Source organism: Crocodylus siamensis, chromosome 4 (assembly GCF_052110815.1).
Source record: "Crocodylus siamensis isolate JL-2025a chromosome 4, ASM5211081v1, whole genome shotgun sequence".
Lineage (NCBI taxonomy): Eukaryota > Metazoa > Chordata > Crocodylia > Crocodylidae > Crocodylus > Crocodylus siamensis.
The window spans coordinates 131,950,890-131,969,067 of record NC_143398.1 but is presented as its reverse complement, the minus strand read 5'-3'; the positions used below and the strand labels follow the sequence as shown (position 1 = coordinate 131,969,067).

Genomic DNA, 18,178 nt, shown 5'->3' with positions numbered 1-18,178 from the left:
GATCTGTGTTCTGAGCTTTAGCATGCTGCCACTGCAGTTTCAGTAGCAGCCTGCTGAAAACCTGCATGCCAATTAGGGTCCGTGCCCCCCAAGAAGAGCTGGAGAAATTATCAGAGAGCTGGGGAATCGAACAGGAAGCTAGATATCAATATCAGAGCAGTCCTTCCTCCCTTTTCCCCCTCCCTCTCCTTAGTAAATGTTTAGCTTCAGCAAGCCCAGCTTCAAAACTCAAAATGTTTTGAAAAGTTTTGAGTGCGCTTATTTTGTTTTGAGGCTGTTTCGAAGCCTTTTCTTTTGTTTTGATTTTGCTGTTTTGACTTTGAAATGCATTGAAACAGCTTCGAAACAAAACACCTGTCGAAATTTCGCACAGCCCTACCATGTAGGTCAGAGGAAGAGTTCAGTAGGTGTACTTTGAAATTGTTTTTACGTGCATTCACAAACAAAGCAATATTCTGTTGCTAGTCCAAGTTGTTGCAACCCTATCACTGCTGTTTTTTCCCCACGAACTGGAGGTAATGGTTAAATTTGCCTTGCTAGCTGACAGGCATTTATATTATTTTATTTATTTATTCATTAGATTTATAAGCCACCCTTCCCAACAAAGTCTTAGGGAGGGCACCTTACAGAAAGTGAACAAAATGATGTATAAAGCAAGAAAATGCACAAGAGAACAAAACAAGAGAACAAACCAATTTATAAAGGCAAATAGCTAACTAAAATAGAAAACAACCCAGCCCAGAATAATATCCTAGCCTAGCCTTGCTTCCTAAATGCCTGCCCAAATTAGAAGGTCTTACAGAGTTTCTTGAAGATGTCTGGGTTTGGGATCTAGCAGGCCTCCAGCAGGAGGGAGTTCCAGAGCTGAGGTGTGACTGCCAAGGGTGACCTCTGAAGTGTTTTTACCAAGTGAACTTGGCATAGTGATGGTATTTGCAGGGAACTGCTCTCATCTGACCTTTGAGATCACAATGGGACATAAGGGAGAAGGCAGTCGCTTAAGTAAAAAGGGCTCAGATCCATAGAGCTTTATACGTCAAAGCCAGCACCTTGCATTGCACCTTGAAATTGACTGGAAGTCAGTGTAGACTCAGGAGCGCTGGAGTTATGTGCTCTTGCCCAACGCCCAGAAGGTGTGCTTCTATGTTCTGCACCAGCTGCTTCTACAAAACCTGAATGACAAAAGGAAGCTGAACCACATCAATATTAAGTATCCCAATCTCCCCTCTCCTCCCTACTCTGTGAAAAAGAAACATACACATGTATGTCCTATATTTTATTCAATCAGCCCATTTAAATTTTAATATCTATCTTGAGCCATTTGACAAGAAGAAGGGCAAAAGTTGACATTTATACTGTTCGTTCAGGCAGCAGGATGCATGGGAGCAGCAGTGATTTTCAACTGCTGCTGTGCCACAGGCATTGATTGTGTGGCTGTAGTGGCAGCTGTTATTTTTCCGCCTCTCCCCAAGTTGGTACCCCACCTTTGTATACAACTAGCTTCTTCTCTTTAAGAGAAATTACTCCCACTAGTACTCTGAATGACTGGCTTTTACATGTTAATTGTGAAAGTTCAAAGAGAAAGTCAATCCTTTGTAGCAATGGGAGGCACACATCACAAATTTATGTAGCTTGTTGCTATTGCTAGTAAAATAAATTGACATTTGTGGTAATGTTTTCACTCAGTCTCCTTGTACACAATGAACTGGAGGCTGTGACCGTTTCATATGATCTTTTGATATTTTCTCCTCACCAGATCCTATGTATACTGCAGTTATTACTTACATTCCATTATTTTCCAACAGTGCATTGCTTCAGTCTCCCACATTTGCACCACCAGACTGACATGCTGATGCAGGGCCCTGAGCATGCATAGAGCCAATGCGCTATTGATATTTGATTATCCTCTTCCCTTTCTTCAGTGTTGTGTTTTCAGGGTATAGCCCTAACCACGCACCTGCTTAATAAATTAAAAGCATTTTTGAGTCAGTGGGTCTGCAGCTCCAAGAAAGGAATCCAGCTCTTTGAAAGCAGGACTACTCTTGCTGAGTTTGTACTTAAAAACAACTTTCAAATGTTGAATAAAGGCTCTTAGGACTCTCTTTATTGTAAACTGATAATGAGGTGAACATACATACAAGCCGGTTGAGCGATAGCAAAGGATATAATTTATTAAAATTTGTACATGCATACCTACATGTACATTCTATGCACAAAAATTTCATCCCTCTATAACATCTTTCATGCCATGGGGCTCTGCAGTGTCACTTAATAGGGTTGGTTACTCTGATTGTCAACACTTTTTCCCAGCAAATGTGCAGCTATGATTAGCTGTTCTTCCTTGGTTCAATACCTGAGTTGACAATTGTCCTAATATTATTTTTCATTTGGTACCACACTAGCTTGATGCAGTTCATGGCAGGCCGTCTGAAAAAAACAATTATAATTTAGTTTTAATAGGCAGCAGAGCACTGGCCCGGGTATGTTCTACAATAGGAAGGAAGTGAAGCAGAGCATCGTCTGACAGAAAATACAGTACTCACTCTAGCAAAGTCCAAAACCAGCTTGTTACCAGAGCCTGTATAGACATAACAGTTACAGATGTGCATTTCAGGTTATCATCTGAGTAGGGGATAAAAAATGATAATGTGACTAGTGACCCCCAACATACTCTTGATATTAGTTAGCTGCATTACAATAAAAGCAATATTCTACCTTGGAGCCATATATGAGATCAAGCACCCTGAGGCAGGTTAGCAATTCATTCTTGGTGATTGCTGTTCAAAGAATTTTCAATCCATTATCCCTGTAAAAACAGTACAGTGTAATATCCTACATTATGACTCTTACATGGGCTTTTATTTACACACACGATGCTAGTGAACTATTACAAAAAGTACCTTTACATAGGATAATAGAACGAGGTAAACTCTAAATGTTTTGACATAATACACCAAAGCATACACAGAGCTACTGACCAAAGTCAATACTGGCTTGTTTGCCAGAACTTAAGCCATTCTTAGATAATAGGTTTGCCATCCACAAACTGTGCAGTCAGAAAGTGAGGCACTGACAACAGAGCTATAGTTCAAGAAGCCAAACGCTTGAAGCCAATAACATCCAGAGAGATTAGATGTCTCAGGAAACAGAATCATGATCTCCAGAAAGCAAAGGGAAACACAGAGCCTATATACATGTAAGCATCACAGATTACATAAGTGTAATGCTCAAGTCCCTTGATGAAATGCAGACCACATTGCAAAAGTTTTCCGCAGGGGTATGCCAGCATAACTGTAGCTGTGGCAGTGAAGTGTATTTCATATTAACATTCACAGTATGAAAATCAAAGGGTAGAATTAGATTGCACTCTACCAGTAATTTAATTACATCATTGAGGACACTGAAGGATGAGGACATGATGTACATTATTAAAACTGGTTTAGCCCTTCTTTGGAGACTTCAAGTGTGAATGAGATCATTGATTACACCCATACTAGAGCCACTGAGGCAGAAGAAAACTTCAGCAGATTGGAAAGATCTGGGCAGCACACTTCTGTGACTGAAACAGAGGTACTGTCACTCTGTATGGATCTGTTATGTGATGAGGTAAATGAGGCCCTCCTTCAAGTTGAATAAACATTTGTGGAGGAATGTGAAGCTTTATAGGGAAAGTTCCTGTTCTTTGTTTTTTTTCTGCACTGAATTATCACATGTGCAAAGGCTAATATTTAGATAATAGCTAGCTCTTATGTAGCTCCTCTCATCCATACATTTCCAAGTGACTGTGCAGTAACTGCCAGTACTGAGGAGTCCTGGTGCTGCATGAGTTGTTTCCAACCCTACTGCAGTAGCTCCTTGATATTGTGTAGTATTGGTAGTGTCATGGTTCATGCCCAATGATGCTATGTCGCTATAGCAATGGGATATGTTGCCATAGCTCATGGTTACAGTGATGTAGTGTCTCGTGTAGATACACCCAGAGGGAGATACAGTGATGTGACTTGCTCATGGTGACTAGCAGGCCGGAGGCCACACCAGATTCCTATCCAGTGCTAGCCAAAGCTGCCTAAGGATTTTGAATAATACAGAAATAAAAAGTTTATTTCCTAAATAAACTTCCAAAAATGAAGTGGGGACTTTTTACTATCTTGTACCATCTATACTTTTCCCAGAGCCTGATGAAGGGACATTGATCCCAAAAGCTTTCAGAAAAGGACTTTTTCTTGTGATTTCCCAGTTGGTCTAATAAAAGGTATCATTTTGGAACTGAGAGTTGTAGTTTTTTGTATGACAGAAATAAAAAGGCACTCCCCTACAACCTCATCATCATAACAACAAGAGCAAATAAGAAAATGTTTACAAGCTTCAAAGAGCAGCACAAACTTTTTAGCCCTGACATAAATTATTTTGTGTGTGTATCACCCAGAGCACTGACTGAACATGTATGTGTATGTATGCTTATGAAATACAAATTATTTTGTGCATGTATCATGTTTATCTCATTCCATACCATTTTCTGCAGTGTTGTTTTCTTTGTTGTGAAGGGGAGGGGTGACACTTTTATGTTCTTGTTCTACATAGGGAAGTACAGAAGAAAGCCTCTGCTATCACAGGGACTGGTCAATGCAGCCAGGACTAGCCCTTAGATTGATGCATAACAGAAAAATGCCATTCACAAATAAAATCAGGGATTCTCAGTCAAGGTGCTACAGCACCTTGGGGAGCCTTGAGATTGTTTCAAGGGTGCTGTGAGGTGCCATGTAATGTCAACACTGTTATTGGTGCAAACATAATTTACAAGATAAAAACAGGGATTTTGAATAGGAGGCAACCATTTCAAAAACATTCTGACCTATTGTGATTTTTGAGTCCTTTGCAACAGAAAAATTGCTCTTTTATTTTTTTAAATGAAACAATGAGTGAAAACCAAGGGCTGGTATTTTCTGAGGGGTACCTTGAGACTAACAAGATAAAAAAACACTGAATCCCAGATGTTCTTCATGGATCCATCTTGTGGTCCATCTTATTTACATTTTCACTAGCAACCTGAGTACATGAACTAGATGTATGCTTATGAAATTTTCAGACAATGCTACACTGGGAGGTATTACCAACCTGGGGCGGGGGAACAGGGATGAAGGATGACCATCTTATCACATAGGAAGAATGAAATCACTGTTTGCTTAAAGGGAAATGTAATAGTACAAAGGGCAAAATCATTAACTTAGGGACTGTTACCAAGACCTTTAGATCTATGGTAGGACATCATGTATTGAATGTGATGGAGGAAGAAAGGGGTCTGGTTAATTGGCTGATCATATAAGAAATTACACGTAAACTCATATAAATGATCAGAAACAAGTAAAACAAGTAAAATCTGTAACAGAATGGAAGTTCAGTATACATAGTTTCAAAATGGCTGAAACTGGTTTAAGACAAAGACTTAACTGATTTGGGTCAAACTGGTTTATGAAACTTCTGCAGCAGACCCCTTCCTGGTTCAAGTTAAATCACAGTTCCCCCACATGCTTTCTAGCCCTGGACTGGGCTGTGCTCCAAAGAGCAGTGCTGGCCCCACTCCTCCACTCTCTAGCTAGAGCAGTGAGGGTTAGCTGACAAGAGGGTTGGGTGGCAAGCTGAGCTGGGGATGCAACCCAGTCTGCAGGGTGTGTGGGGGGGCAGAGAATGGGACTGCCCCACTCCCAGGCAAACCCCAGCTGGGGTCTGGGGCCAGGGAAGGGGGTTAAACACTTCTTCCCTGGCTCAAACTTACTGCTGGCTAAGACTGTGGACTACAAATCCCAGAGGCATCTGGAAGCAGGAAGAGGAAGTGATGAGCAAATCTGCAGAGTCCTACTACTGTAATTCTGGACTTCAAAACCCAGAGATCTCAGGAGCAGCAGGAAGAGGAAGTGAATGCACATCCAGAGAGTCATACTGTAGCATGCCCTGGCTTCTGGCCTGAGCCACTGCAGTCATGTGGCTGCATTTCCTGAATCAAAGGTAAGTGTCTGTTCACTTCTGTTTCAATTTAATCTGTGCATTTTAGACTAACCTGCAAAGACTGAATTAATTCAGCCTTGGACTTTTTGATTGTCTGTACCTAGCCATAATGACCCTGAACTTCCACTGTTATGTGGCTATGAAAATCCAAATCTAGGTTGAATTAGGTTGGGGAATTTTACAGGGGAAACTGTACAAGGGATTAGTGCGCCCTCTTTTAGAATGCTATTTACAGTTCTGAGCACCTATGTTTAAAAATATATATACAAAAGGCCTGTAGGATGATTAGGTAAATGGATCATTTATCTTATGAGAAATCAAAATGGTTGGCTGGTTTAGATTAGATAAACAAAAGTTGACAGGGAATATGACTACTTTTTGTAAACATTTGGGGGGGGCTGTAAATATCAGAGAAGGGAACAAGGCTTTTAAACTAAAAGAAAATATTAGTACAAGATCAAATGGGTAAACATGGGTCATGAATACATTTAGACTAGAACACACAAAAAGATTTCTAACTATTAGTGCAGGGAAGTTCTGGATAAGTCTTCCAAACAGTATAGTAGGGACAAAGAATATGAACTGTGTCACAACAGAGCTTCATAAGCCTACAGAAAGGATAGTATGATAGGACTCTAGTATTTTTGAGGCAGTGATCAGAACATTTGATATAAAGTTGTCAGTATTTGGTAATACTTGAGTGGACTGAAAGGAAACCTAATTACCATTTCTGGTTGTTTGCACATGGGGAAAGGGTCTGGTAAACCTATGCTTGAGGGTTTCTGCTGGTTGCTTGCAGGGGCCAGAAAAAAATTATCCTCACCATGAACGCATTATTTAGCTTCTGGGCATTCCCTGCCCACATCTTTCACTGACCACTGGACATTAGCTGGGCTCTGGGTGGGAGCTTGGCTCAAGTATCATGATCCCCTTAAGGATAGTTAACACCAGATGCCTGGTTGTTGCTTTGGTCTACGTCATGTGTTCAAAGTTAAGCTAATCATCAGATTAGGGTTGTGCTCTGTCTGGGCAGTTGCTTGGGGAATCAGAATCATTAAATGTGACAATTTAGTCAAGTAAAAACCACAAGGAGGAGGTGTTAGAAACCTGAGAGGAGATGGATATTCCCACCACCTTGTAGCTTAGCAGCTGAATGGTTAGGACCTTGCCTAGGGGCAGTGATACCTATATGTTCTAGGTCTCTCCTCACCCAGAAGGGCTTCATACTAGGGCTGTGCGAAATTTTGCTGGCTGTTTCATTTCAATGCTGTTTTGACTAATTTTGAGCTCGAAACAGCAACATCAAAATGAAACAGAGGGCTTTGAAACAGCCTCAAAATGAAATGAAGGTAGTCGAAAAATTTCAAAAGTTTTGAAACATTTTGAGTTTTGAAGATGAAGCTGGGCTTGCCTGCAGGGAAACGGAAAGTAAGGAGAGGGCGAGGAAAGAGAGGGGAAGGACTGCTTTCATATTGACTGTGGCTGGCCAGTGGCTGTCATCCTTCCCTGAGGTCCCTTCCAATCCCAGTGCTCTGGGGAAGGGATGAAAAAAACAGCATAAAAGGCAGCATTGTTTGAACTGCCCTGCTTTCTGCCTTGGTGTTACTTACTGAGCTGTGTGTTCCAGCAGCTGAGCATCAGACAACTATGGCTAGTGCTGATTTTCTTCTAAAGGATTCCCTACTTGGGATTTCAGAATACGTTTTTCTTCTAGGTGCTTTTATTTTATTATTATATTAGTTGATTTCTTCTTTTGAATTTTATAATTATATTGGATAGGATTCACTCTAGAATTTAATTTATATAGAAAGGCAAATAAATTCATATTTTATTTCTATGCATTTAAAGCTTTGCAGCATATATACATAATAGAATTTATATACATAATAGAATTTATATTTATATTTGTTTGAATACATTTATTCTTTGCACCACACCTATGCTACTGAATTTAAATAGGGAGAAAGATGTATTTCTATTTGTTTGTATACATTTCTTCTTTGCACCACACAGCTACATTTTTGAATTTATATAGGGAGAAAGATATTTCTATTTGTTTTTATACATTTCTTCATTGCACTATACCTACAGTTTTGAATTTATATGGGGAGAGAGATATATTTATGTTGGTTTTTATACATTTCTTTGTTACACCGTACCTACGTTATTGAATTTATATAGGGAGAAAGACACATTTCTAGTTATTAGTATACATTTCTTCTTTGCACCACACATCTACTTTTGAATTTATATAGGGAGAAAGATATATTTATGTTGGTTTTTATACAGTTCTTCCTTGGACCACACATACATTTTTTAATTTAAATAGGAACATTTTTATTTTTATATATATATATATATAGCTGTAGAAAAGGAAGACATGAAATACCATAAAGCATGGTGGAAAGGCAGGTGGCCAGCCTTCAGGGAGGGGCAGAAGAGGGAGTGGAGGGAGAGCTGTATGTTCCCCCTCACCAAACTAAGATGCAGTTTCTTTCCTCCAGCTAGAAGAGGTGACGCTTCTACAAGCAGCAAGGAGAGGGGAGCAGTGCCAGTGCCATTGCCTGTTCCCAAGATTGCATTCCCTCCACAAGCACCATCCACAACTCTGCCCAACATTACCATGATGACAACAATAAGCAGCAGCACCAGCACGGTAGCCTACTCCATCTCTATTTCACTTTCCATGCTGAGCTTTCCAGTGCCAGAGGAAGACCTGGCACTACATCTGGATCTCAGTGCCCTAGCAAGGGAAATTCTGGGGAAGGAGGAGGAATCACCTGAGTTTGTGCTTGACACCCCTCAAGTTTCCCCTACAGCCAGGTCTCCTTCCCCAGAAGGCACTTCAGATGAGATTGACGTACAAGTGGAGGCAAGCAGCTCACTGAGTCCGCTCTTCCTCTTGCTGTGGCTCTGCCTGTTGAGAAGGGGGAAAGCACAGCAGCATCCACATATGCACCCACACCCCAGAAGTGAACAGGTAGTGTGGTTGGGGATCATTTTGAGCTGGCAGATGATCCCATGTTTGCTATCTGCCTGTGCTGCCAAGCCAAAACCAGCTAGAGCAAGGGAACAAAACACATGAGCACCACAGAGATGCTGATGCATCTCTACAGGCATCACCCCCTTGCCCTTACTCCTCCTCAGGCTGGCACAAGTGAGAGCATGCCCAAAGGGAAGTCCCCCTCTCACTCCAAAGCCCCTGTTCCCCCAAGGCAGAGGCAGGCCACCCTGGAACAGTGGGGGAAAGGTGGACAGAAAGTGGGGCGCATTGCAAGGGCGAGCGAGATCCCCCAGAGTATTTGGGAGGTGCTTGCTGTCAATGGCCAGCTCTTCTCCTTAGTTGAATGGCCAGGGTTCAGGGCCTTATGGCACTCATGGCCCCATCATACCAAGTGCCCACACACACCACCTTCAGCAGGACAGTGGTGCCCTCCCTGTATGAGGCATACAGGAAGTCTTTGAGGGGGTAGCTATGCAAAGCAGATCTGCAGGTGGCGTTATACTTCATCTTGGACATCTGGAGTAGTCGGGATGGTGATCACGCCTACCTCTCCCTCACAGGGCACTGGTGTAACCAGTCAGGCCATTGGTGGGCTCTCCTTCAAGCCAAGGTGATGGATGAGTTTCACATGGCAACAGAGATCATGGAGGCCATAAACTGCTTGATGCAGGGATGGCTCACTGGGCAGGGCGAATTCATCTGCAGGTTCATGGTTACTGACAATGGGGCCAATATGGTCAAGGTGGTCCAGGATGCCAATTTTGTTGGCATTTGCTGTGTGGCACACAAGTTGCACCTTGTTGTCAGGGATGCCTTGGAGGGGGACAGGGCTGCCAGTAATGGTGCCAGCTCCACCAGCAAGCTCATTTCCAAATGCAGGAAAGTGACAGGCCACTTCCACCAGAGCATCAAGGGGGTGGGGGGCAAATGCTGCCGGACCAACAAACAGAGCTGAACGTCCCACAGCACAAAATCATGCAGGATGTGGAGACTTGGTGGAACTCCACATACCTGAAGCTCGAGAGGCTGGTGGAGCAACAGAATGGGTGGCCTTTCTCAGGGAGACTGGGATCAGCTGTGCCCTTAACAGAGCTGAGTGGGATACCATCACCCACATCTTGGTGGTCCTCAAGCCCTTCCTCGAGGCCACCAAGACACTCAGTGCTGCCAATGCCCGAGGTGATCCCCATAGTGAGGGAACTTCAAAGCCTAATGGAGAGCTTCCAGGGAATGTTCTTGGCTGGGAGAAGCTGCTGTCACGAGATGTGCAGGCACTGGTGAGGTGGCTGAAGGAGAGCATCAGGAAATGGCTTGATTCCTTATCATGTGGGTCTATGTGCTGGCCACCATATGTGACCCTGAGGGTGAAGGGCAGTGTATGCAGCTGTCAAACCTTGAATCAGTGGATGGAGGTGCTGGTGAAGAGAGTCAGGGAGGTAGAACAGCGGAGATGGGGGGACATGGAAGAGGGGGTCCACTGTCCCATGCTAGCACACCATCCACCAGCTAGTCTCCTTCTCCACCACAGGTGCTGCCCATGCGGGCCAGGGGCATAGCATCTATGGTGGGGTCCAGAGCCACAAGACCTCACCATTAGGCAGGTAGTGCTCAGGCCTTGGTGGCTATCTATCTTGCTGAGGACATGGAGGCACTGCTGTGTGACCCTTTGCAGTTGTTGGGCTGAGTAAGCATCTGCAGTTGGTGCGTCTGCTGTTCCTGGATGGAAGGAATAGTAAAGAAGCCAGAGGCTGGCCTGGCATGCAGTACAGGCAAGAAAGCCAGTCAGTGAAAATGGAAATAAAGGCATCAGGGGGTAAGGGACAGGCTGGGGGGGAGGAGAATGTAGCAGCACAGGTAAAAGTGCAGAGGTACCTGGGAAGTCAGATGTCTGGCAAGTTGCAGTGTGTCAGAATTCCACTGTCTATATTGAGTCCATGGGTTTCTGAACCTAGGAGGCTGATGAAGTGAAGTTCATAGGCTCGGCTGTGGAAAGTGGTTTGTAAATTCAAACAGGCACCTAACCTCATCTGCTATCTATTGAAAGAATAGGGGAGCGGAGATGGAAGAAATCAAAAGTGGCTTGAGAGAATGGTGCTGAAGTAGCTGAGCATTTCAGAATTGAAGTGGGAAGAGAAAAAAAGTAATTAACATTCTCAAGACAAAGGAGAAGTTTGGGTGAAGACAGACAGTGCTTTACCACATGTAGCAATAAAGAGACAGAAAGCCAGGCAAGTTGTCTCCAAATATCAGAGGCAGGTCTTGGGTTGTTCCCAAGAATAACTGGGGTTAGAGGTATACTAATCAGGAGGATCTGAACAATGTTAAGCAGTAAACATGTCCTTTGTAATATGACTTCATAATATTATTGATACCTAGTTAAAATTGGCAACCATGATAGAACCTGTGTTACATTATAACATCAATCTCTTCATTCATCATGCACCAAAGAGCAGAAGGAGAAAAAGAGGGGAAAAGCAGGAGTAACACAAAACAATATACACAATAATACTGGGTGCCCCACACCCCACATGCACCCCACATGCATTTGGTAATGCACTGTCATTTAGTACTTGCTTTAGGAAGTACTAAATGATGGCGCATGGTAATTTTTAGCAGCTATGTCACTATAGTGAGGTAGCTTGTCACTATGGTGATGTAGCATCACCATCATGGTTTGTGCCCACCGTCGCTATGTCAGTGTAGCAACAAGCTACGTTACCGTAGCAGGTAGCTACAGCAATGTGGTGTCATGTGTAGACATGCCCACTGAGAGATGAAAATACTGAGGACCCTTGGACTTGTTAATGGAGATGCACATATTCAGCTCAATGGCAGTAGTGCTGCCCCCTGGAAAAGAATGCCAGTGGAAGGCAGGTCATTGACAAGCATGAGCATTTATGCCACCCATTGTGCAAGGACTGTCTCATGGAGCTAATAGCAGAATAGAAACACAAAGTTACAAACAACTTAAAGGGGGCTTTTTATATGTTAGAAAAAAAGAATTAACTTGGCTTACATTTGGGTGACATTCAGTAAGGCCAGGTACCTTATTTAATATAGGCCAAATTCTCTGCTGGTGTAACAGCAAATAATTTGCCAATGAGCTGGTTTAGGCATGACTCAGACGGAAACAAAAATTAAAATTAATAAATGTAAAACACTTCCAGAAGAACTATGAAAAACTCACAAATTAAAAATGTAATATCTTGGGACTCCACTGGACTAGAAGCTAGCAGCAAATCCCAGTGGGATTTAGGAAGCTCCTTATCCCAGTGGTACAACTTGATATCATTTGTGGTATTGCTTGATCCCCCATTTCTAGCAACTTGTCAGACTTTACAGTGTGGAAATAAAGAGACATTGAAAAAGATCAGTGGTCTATCACATCAAGAAAATGCCAGATTTGGATTTAGGAAGAAGTGTTTTGATAAGGGTTGTTTTTATTTTAATGGTACACATTTAAAAGTCCTCAAGTTGAGCTTTGCAATGAATTTTAAGATGGATGAATAGGCAGATGGGTAATATACTGTAGCTCTGGCCACACTGTCTACAAGACATGTATGTATATATGCGCAGGGAGGCACTCATGCGGCGTTTCAATGCAGTTAGCCAGCTTTATGTACATGGAAAATTGACCCTATAAACAACTGAGTTCCATGACTACACTAAAATTAAACTCTTGCAAATGGATCCACAGGTATGGTCTATCAGCATAGATTTAGCTGTTGTATCCAAAATTTGAACATATTTTCTTTTAAAGATGTTGTTCTTTTCTTTGTTCTCAAATTCATTTCTTTGCAGCATACATGGACACTCTTGTTCCTGAAAAATGGAACAATTCTCCTCTCTTGCCTGTTAGTAGTTCTCTTTACCCCCTGTGCCAATGAATGTACTGTACTATAGTGGAAGGCTAAACTAATTGATATTATAAGATATTTAAAGAATAACATTTGTATTTTTTCATTTCTACAGATGCCTAAATACTTGGGAAATGAAAACTGAAAGTCTTTTTAAGAGTCTTGTTTGCAAGCCATTTCTTGAGTCCTTTATTATTGAAAAAATGTCCTCAGAAGTATTGTTTGCTTAAATAATTTCAGAAAGATTGCTCATTAACAACAGCAACTTTAATACTAGAAACTCAGATCTTTAATGCATGTTTAGAAGTTTTTTTTAAGTGTAATAAGTTAATAAACCATAGGAAACAAGTAAAACTTTTTTCTAGTTTTACTAACATTAATTAAAATTAAATATTAGACTTTGCGAGAGAAGGACACTACTGCCAATACTCAGTTAGAGTATGAAACACGGAACAATTAGACTAAAAACTTCATAAGATTTATGCTTTCAGCAAACAGCAAAAACTGGTGAAAATGTTGAAAGTTCCCATTTTCTAAATTTTATTAAAAGTTATGGAAGACCGCTACATTAAAAAGAATCCACAATTTTAAGTATTTTACTTAAAAATGTTACATGACACAATCGAAATTATACCATATGAATTAAGTGAAAATAGATTCATGAAGTCTTTCATTTCTGAATTTTGCAAAATGCCTATTGTCTTCTGATGTTGTAAATACTTTTTTGGGGGGGCTAGGTTCCACTACCTAGAGTCATGCTGAATAGTGTATTATTCTCATTAAAAAAAATCCCTCTGAAGTTAATGCGACTTCTTCTCTGGAAGTGAGATGCTATGCAAACTGATCAAGTGTGAAACAGTTTGGTCCTTTGAAAATTAATTTGAAAATATGATTGGGATTAACAATGTATAGGACACTTTTTATTTCAATCTAATACCTGGCTCAATTTTTGCAGAACTGCTTTATGACCAATTAATTAAGAGGGTTTTTTTAAAGATGGCAATTCATCTTACCATAGGTAAAGAAATTATTGTGCAAAAGCAGTGCAAATCACAAACTGGGCCAGCTGTTGAGGATTGATAAAATATCTATGCTGTTGCATCTTTTGAAAGATTAATTTACATACACAAAGTATACAGTAGAATTTAATTTCAGAACAGTCCTAGATGATATTAAAAATAATGTAAATACTACCTCTTGCAACAATGTTAATGGTAGCAGATTTTAATTCAAAATCTAGATGATTTGGGAAAAAAGAATCTGAGTCATAAGATTCAATTTTGTTTAGTTTTTTAATGAATGCCTTCGATTACATATTTTGTATATCAAATGATTTGTTAGCACCTGTTGCATATAGTTAAAATCTTTGTTGGTAAATTCATCTGCATGTGTGCACAAAGCATAGTATTTCACTTTCGCTGCATTATATGAACAAATTTAATTTATTTAACTTTTATTTCATTTTTTTTTCCAAGCCTCTTTTTTGGCCTATCTTATTTTGGCAACGGATAAGCATTAAAAATATTAAATATCAAAGGCAAACTGCTATTTCAACTCAAACCCTAGTGTAAACAAAGGAAAAATATTTTAAAATCCAAAATTGTTACAAACTAGCAATCTCAAAAAACATGATTCATTTCCTTACCTGCTTTTTACCTGAAATGGTTTTAAACTGCAGAAATAAAGTCTAAATTTGCTGCTTGCAATATAAAAGCTGATTACTGGTGAAGATCTCAAAGAAAAAAAATTCATTCAGGCTGAGAGCCCTAAAAGCAATTCAAACTTTCTGGATTACATCACTGGAAGCAGTATGTAATTTGTTCCAATTGATGTCATTTGGTCACATAAAGCCATTCTTTTACAAAGCACCTTAGAATATTTGCATTTTCCCTTTACCTCAACCCCCAGGACAGAGTTACTTGAACTTGACATGTATCAAAAGAATACAGATAAACAACCACCAAAAATTAATTAAATCTGACTTATTTGCAAATCAAATCAATTAATATGAGAAACTAAGAGCTAAAATGTTGCATCACATGAAAAAGGCATTTTTTATCACTGAAAATCTAAAAAGCACTTGTTCATGTCCTGTTCATGCAATGACCCTGGATAACTCAGATTTGTTCTTGTGGGATTTGAAACTCTTTTCCTGAATGGATTCAAGATGAGGTAATGCCATTCAAAAGAGGCTGAGCAGTGAAACATTACATGTAGAACTCAAATATCCTGGCCCCAATTCTAACCTCTGTAATTATATTCAACTGGGTCAATGGAATTTCTTAACTTCCGCTACATGCTCCTCTATTTCTAGATTTAAAAAGTGCCAGGTTCACATGGATAATATATTAATAGGCAGCGTTGCAAATTGACACTATAGAAACACTCAACAAAAAGATATCTGAGTATGTGCAAATGCCACATGGTTAATGGTAAGTATATGTTCGCAGCTCATCTACAGCATGGCAAGTAAACTGCAGCACTGTATCTGCTTTGCACTGCACACTGTACTACTGGCACAGTGGGCCTTCATTGTTTCCTTAAATGTGTCTATAAGACAGCCATCCAATTGCAAATTCTGTTTTTGATTACCAAGCAATGTTTCTTCTTTCAAGTATTTTAAACAACGGAATCTGTATGAAGCAAAGTAGGACAATAACTTGTTTGAACTGACCTTTGAGTCAATTAAAATAAAACAACTCTAGAGAATGTCTTTAGTATTGAATGAAGCTAGGAAAACCAAGTTCTGTATCACTAAAACTGTCAAAATGAATTTACTTAGCACTTGAAAAATCCTTTTAAAAAGACAGCTTATAGAAAGGGCTATAAAAGCTGTGCTGTTACAATCATAACTGTCACAATCAGTCTGAGAAGAAGGATGTGCATTCATTTTTTGCATATACCTAGTATAACATCATCAGTTTCAAGCCCCCGTCCCTCCCTCCACTTCCAAAATGCAATTTGCTAAGTTTCTAAAATCTCAATTACAATGAACTTTCAGAAAGGATAGTACCTGATGCTGAACCACACTGGGGAAGATGTCCATACTTAACCAACATTTAATCTGCCTATTCTTGCACATTTTTTTTTAATACAAGACACCAGGGAAAATCACCACCTAAGTAGCAGGGAGCTTGTACAATGCAGACTTTGCAAATTAAAAAACAATTCCAATTCTGTTTAACTGACACAGTGCTCCTTTAATTTTAGTAGTGTATCCCTTGCTCCTGGGGGCAAGGCGGGGTAGGGGGACGACAAAACAAAATTTAAAAAAATGCTCACACAGATCAATTAGGAATAATAAAACATCTTCCTTACCTTTCATTTTTATTGGGTGTAAGGGTATGGAGGGACATGTGGAAATTTTCTTCTGTGCCTCAATCCTGTTTAAATTTTTTTTACAGAACTTTAGCTTGGAAAGGCATGAAAGGATGACTCAGACAATACATAAATCACAAATACAGCAACAATAAGTGTAGTTGTACAAACACATACATATTATAAAAAGAGGAAATATTGTTCATGGTAATTCGATAACTTCTTTAATAATAAAAAATATACCTAGCACAGTTTGATGAAAATGAATAGTGAAATGTACTGTACACTGTCCCAAAAAGTGCATGTTACTCAAGTAAATTTTATGATTAAAAGTGAAATTAAATCTAAGCACTCTGTGTAATCCCTGTTTCAGATTCTAAAAGAAACACATTCACAGCATATACATTTGTCACAAAAGTGGAAGATCAATTGCCATTCTGCTCAAAGTATGCACAAAGAAGGAGCCTAAGAAAATTAAAATATTTTTTCAAGCTATGGTTAAGTACATATCCTAATTAAAAATAATGATCTAGATAGTCTCCATTGGCATAATTACTTTTGAGCAGGATATCAGAATTAATACTTTTGCTCATTATATACTCAGTGAAATATTAGAAGTTTTATAGCAAACAACACTGCAAACATATTAAGAAATTACCTTTTGTTAAAACTTCCTCAGACATTTTATATACTCACAGAGGCACAGTTCTTTGTAGTTTAAGGATATATTGTTGTATACCAAATATAAAAAGTTAACAGGTCCAAAACATTTCCTCTTTTCAGTTAAGCCCTAACTTACCTTGCATAGTCAATAACAGCTAGTGAAACTAGGCTGTTAGAAATCTGAGTTCTTTTGTCCACTATGTCTTATATTATGTGCCTAATTTTCCTTTCTGCTGCCATCTGCTGGCAGCTGTTCTTCCCTATAAAACATTAGACAGCCTTAGTCTCTTACTGCTCAACTACCGTACAGTATGAACCTTATTTTCCATGCTCCATGGCCAGCCAATCACGTACTGTTACACTTCCAGGTCAAATCTTCTGAACATCGGTCGATTGTATCCAGAGGTCAACATGACTTTTCTTGGCTCTGAGAAAGCATGCCTTTAAAAATACTTCATGCAAAAATACAGTATTTAACATTAACATTTTAACTTTATTAAAATGCATTGCCTTTTTCAGACCATTTAAATATTTGCAATCACAAATTTAGGAATAGTATTTCTATTTTTAAAAAAAGAACACAGCCATTCTAATGCCAAAAGGAAATCTGCACTAAAAAGAGCATTACTTTATTTGAAGCAAGTGTCTTAATTTGTCAAAATGGCCCTTTAACAATAGGAAATGCTGCTTCCAGTATCAAAAAAATTACAAGGGTGGCAAAAGGGTGGCAAAAAAATGTCCACCAAGAAAACATATATTCCATATGGATTTCTTTTTTATTTCAAAATCAGAAAAGATTTGTTTATATTATCAGCTATGCTATGATAGAGGAGATATACTACAGCAGCTATGTAAGAGAGGGTAGATTCAAACAGAGTATATTTTCAAACTGGGCAGTTCTGTGTGATGGGTGGTGGTGGCAGTGCATGAGGCAGCAGCTGCAGGTTGGCTGCCAGAAGCAGCGGCGACCAGGCAAGGACTAAGGTTGCTGTACATGCTCCCTCACTGAAGACACTCAGGCCTGGTGCCCTGTCCACCCCCTTTTAGTGTAAGGTTTGAGCCCAAACCTTAAACATGGCAGCAACACTGTGAAGTAGCAGTGCAAGGTGTGTTTTTTTCATTGCTCAAGTCTTAGAGTGAAAACAACCCCCAAAGTTATACTAGCTATAAAATGAATTCCTTTTCCTAGTTGCATGTTCTCAGTAGTGACTGCAGGATGTTGTCACTGTGAAAGTCATCCCCCACTTTACACAGAAAAGCAGGTAATTGAAAATACTTTGGACTGGCCCATTCTCTTAACCACATTAATTTGGCTAGGCATTGGGAAACAGAA

The 18,178-nt window shown here is 39.9% G+C and overlaps 1 long non-coding RNA gene across 2 annotated transcripts; it reads right to left on the bottom strand.

The window, feature by feature from the left end:
- Positions 1-501: 501 nt before the first annotated feature.
- LOC149866506 (uncharacterized) lies at positions 502-17,141 on the bottom strand. 2 transcript variants are annotated; one of them, XR_016441905.1, is made up of 3 exons: positions 16,982-17,141; positions 16,183-16,247; positions 502-2,806 (listed from the first exon to the last, which is right to left on the bottom strand). It is a non-coding gene; the product is annotated as an uncharacterized LOC149866506 (long non-coding RNA). The 2 variants fall into 2 exon arrangements; XR_016441906.1 differs by lacking the exon at positions 16,982-17,141 and adding an exon at positions 16,841-16,971.
- Positions 17,142-18,178: the final 1,037 nt, after the last annotated feature.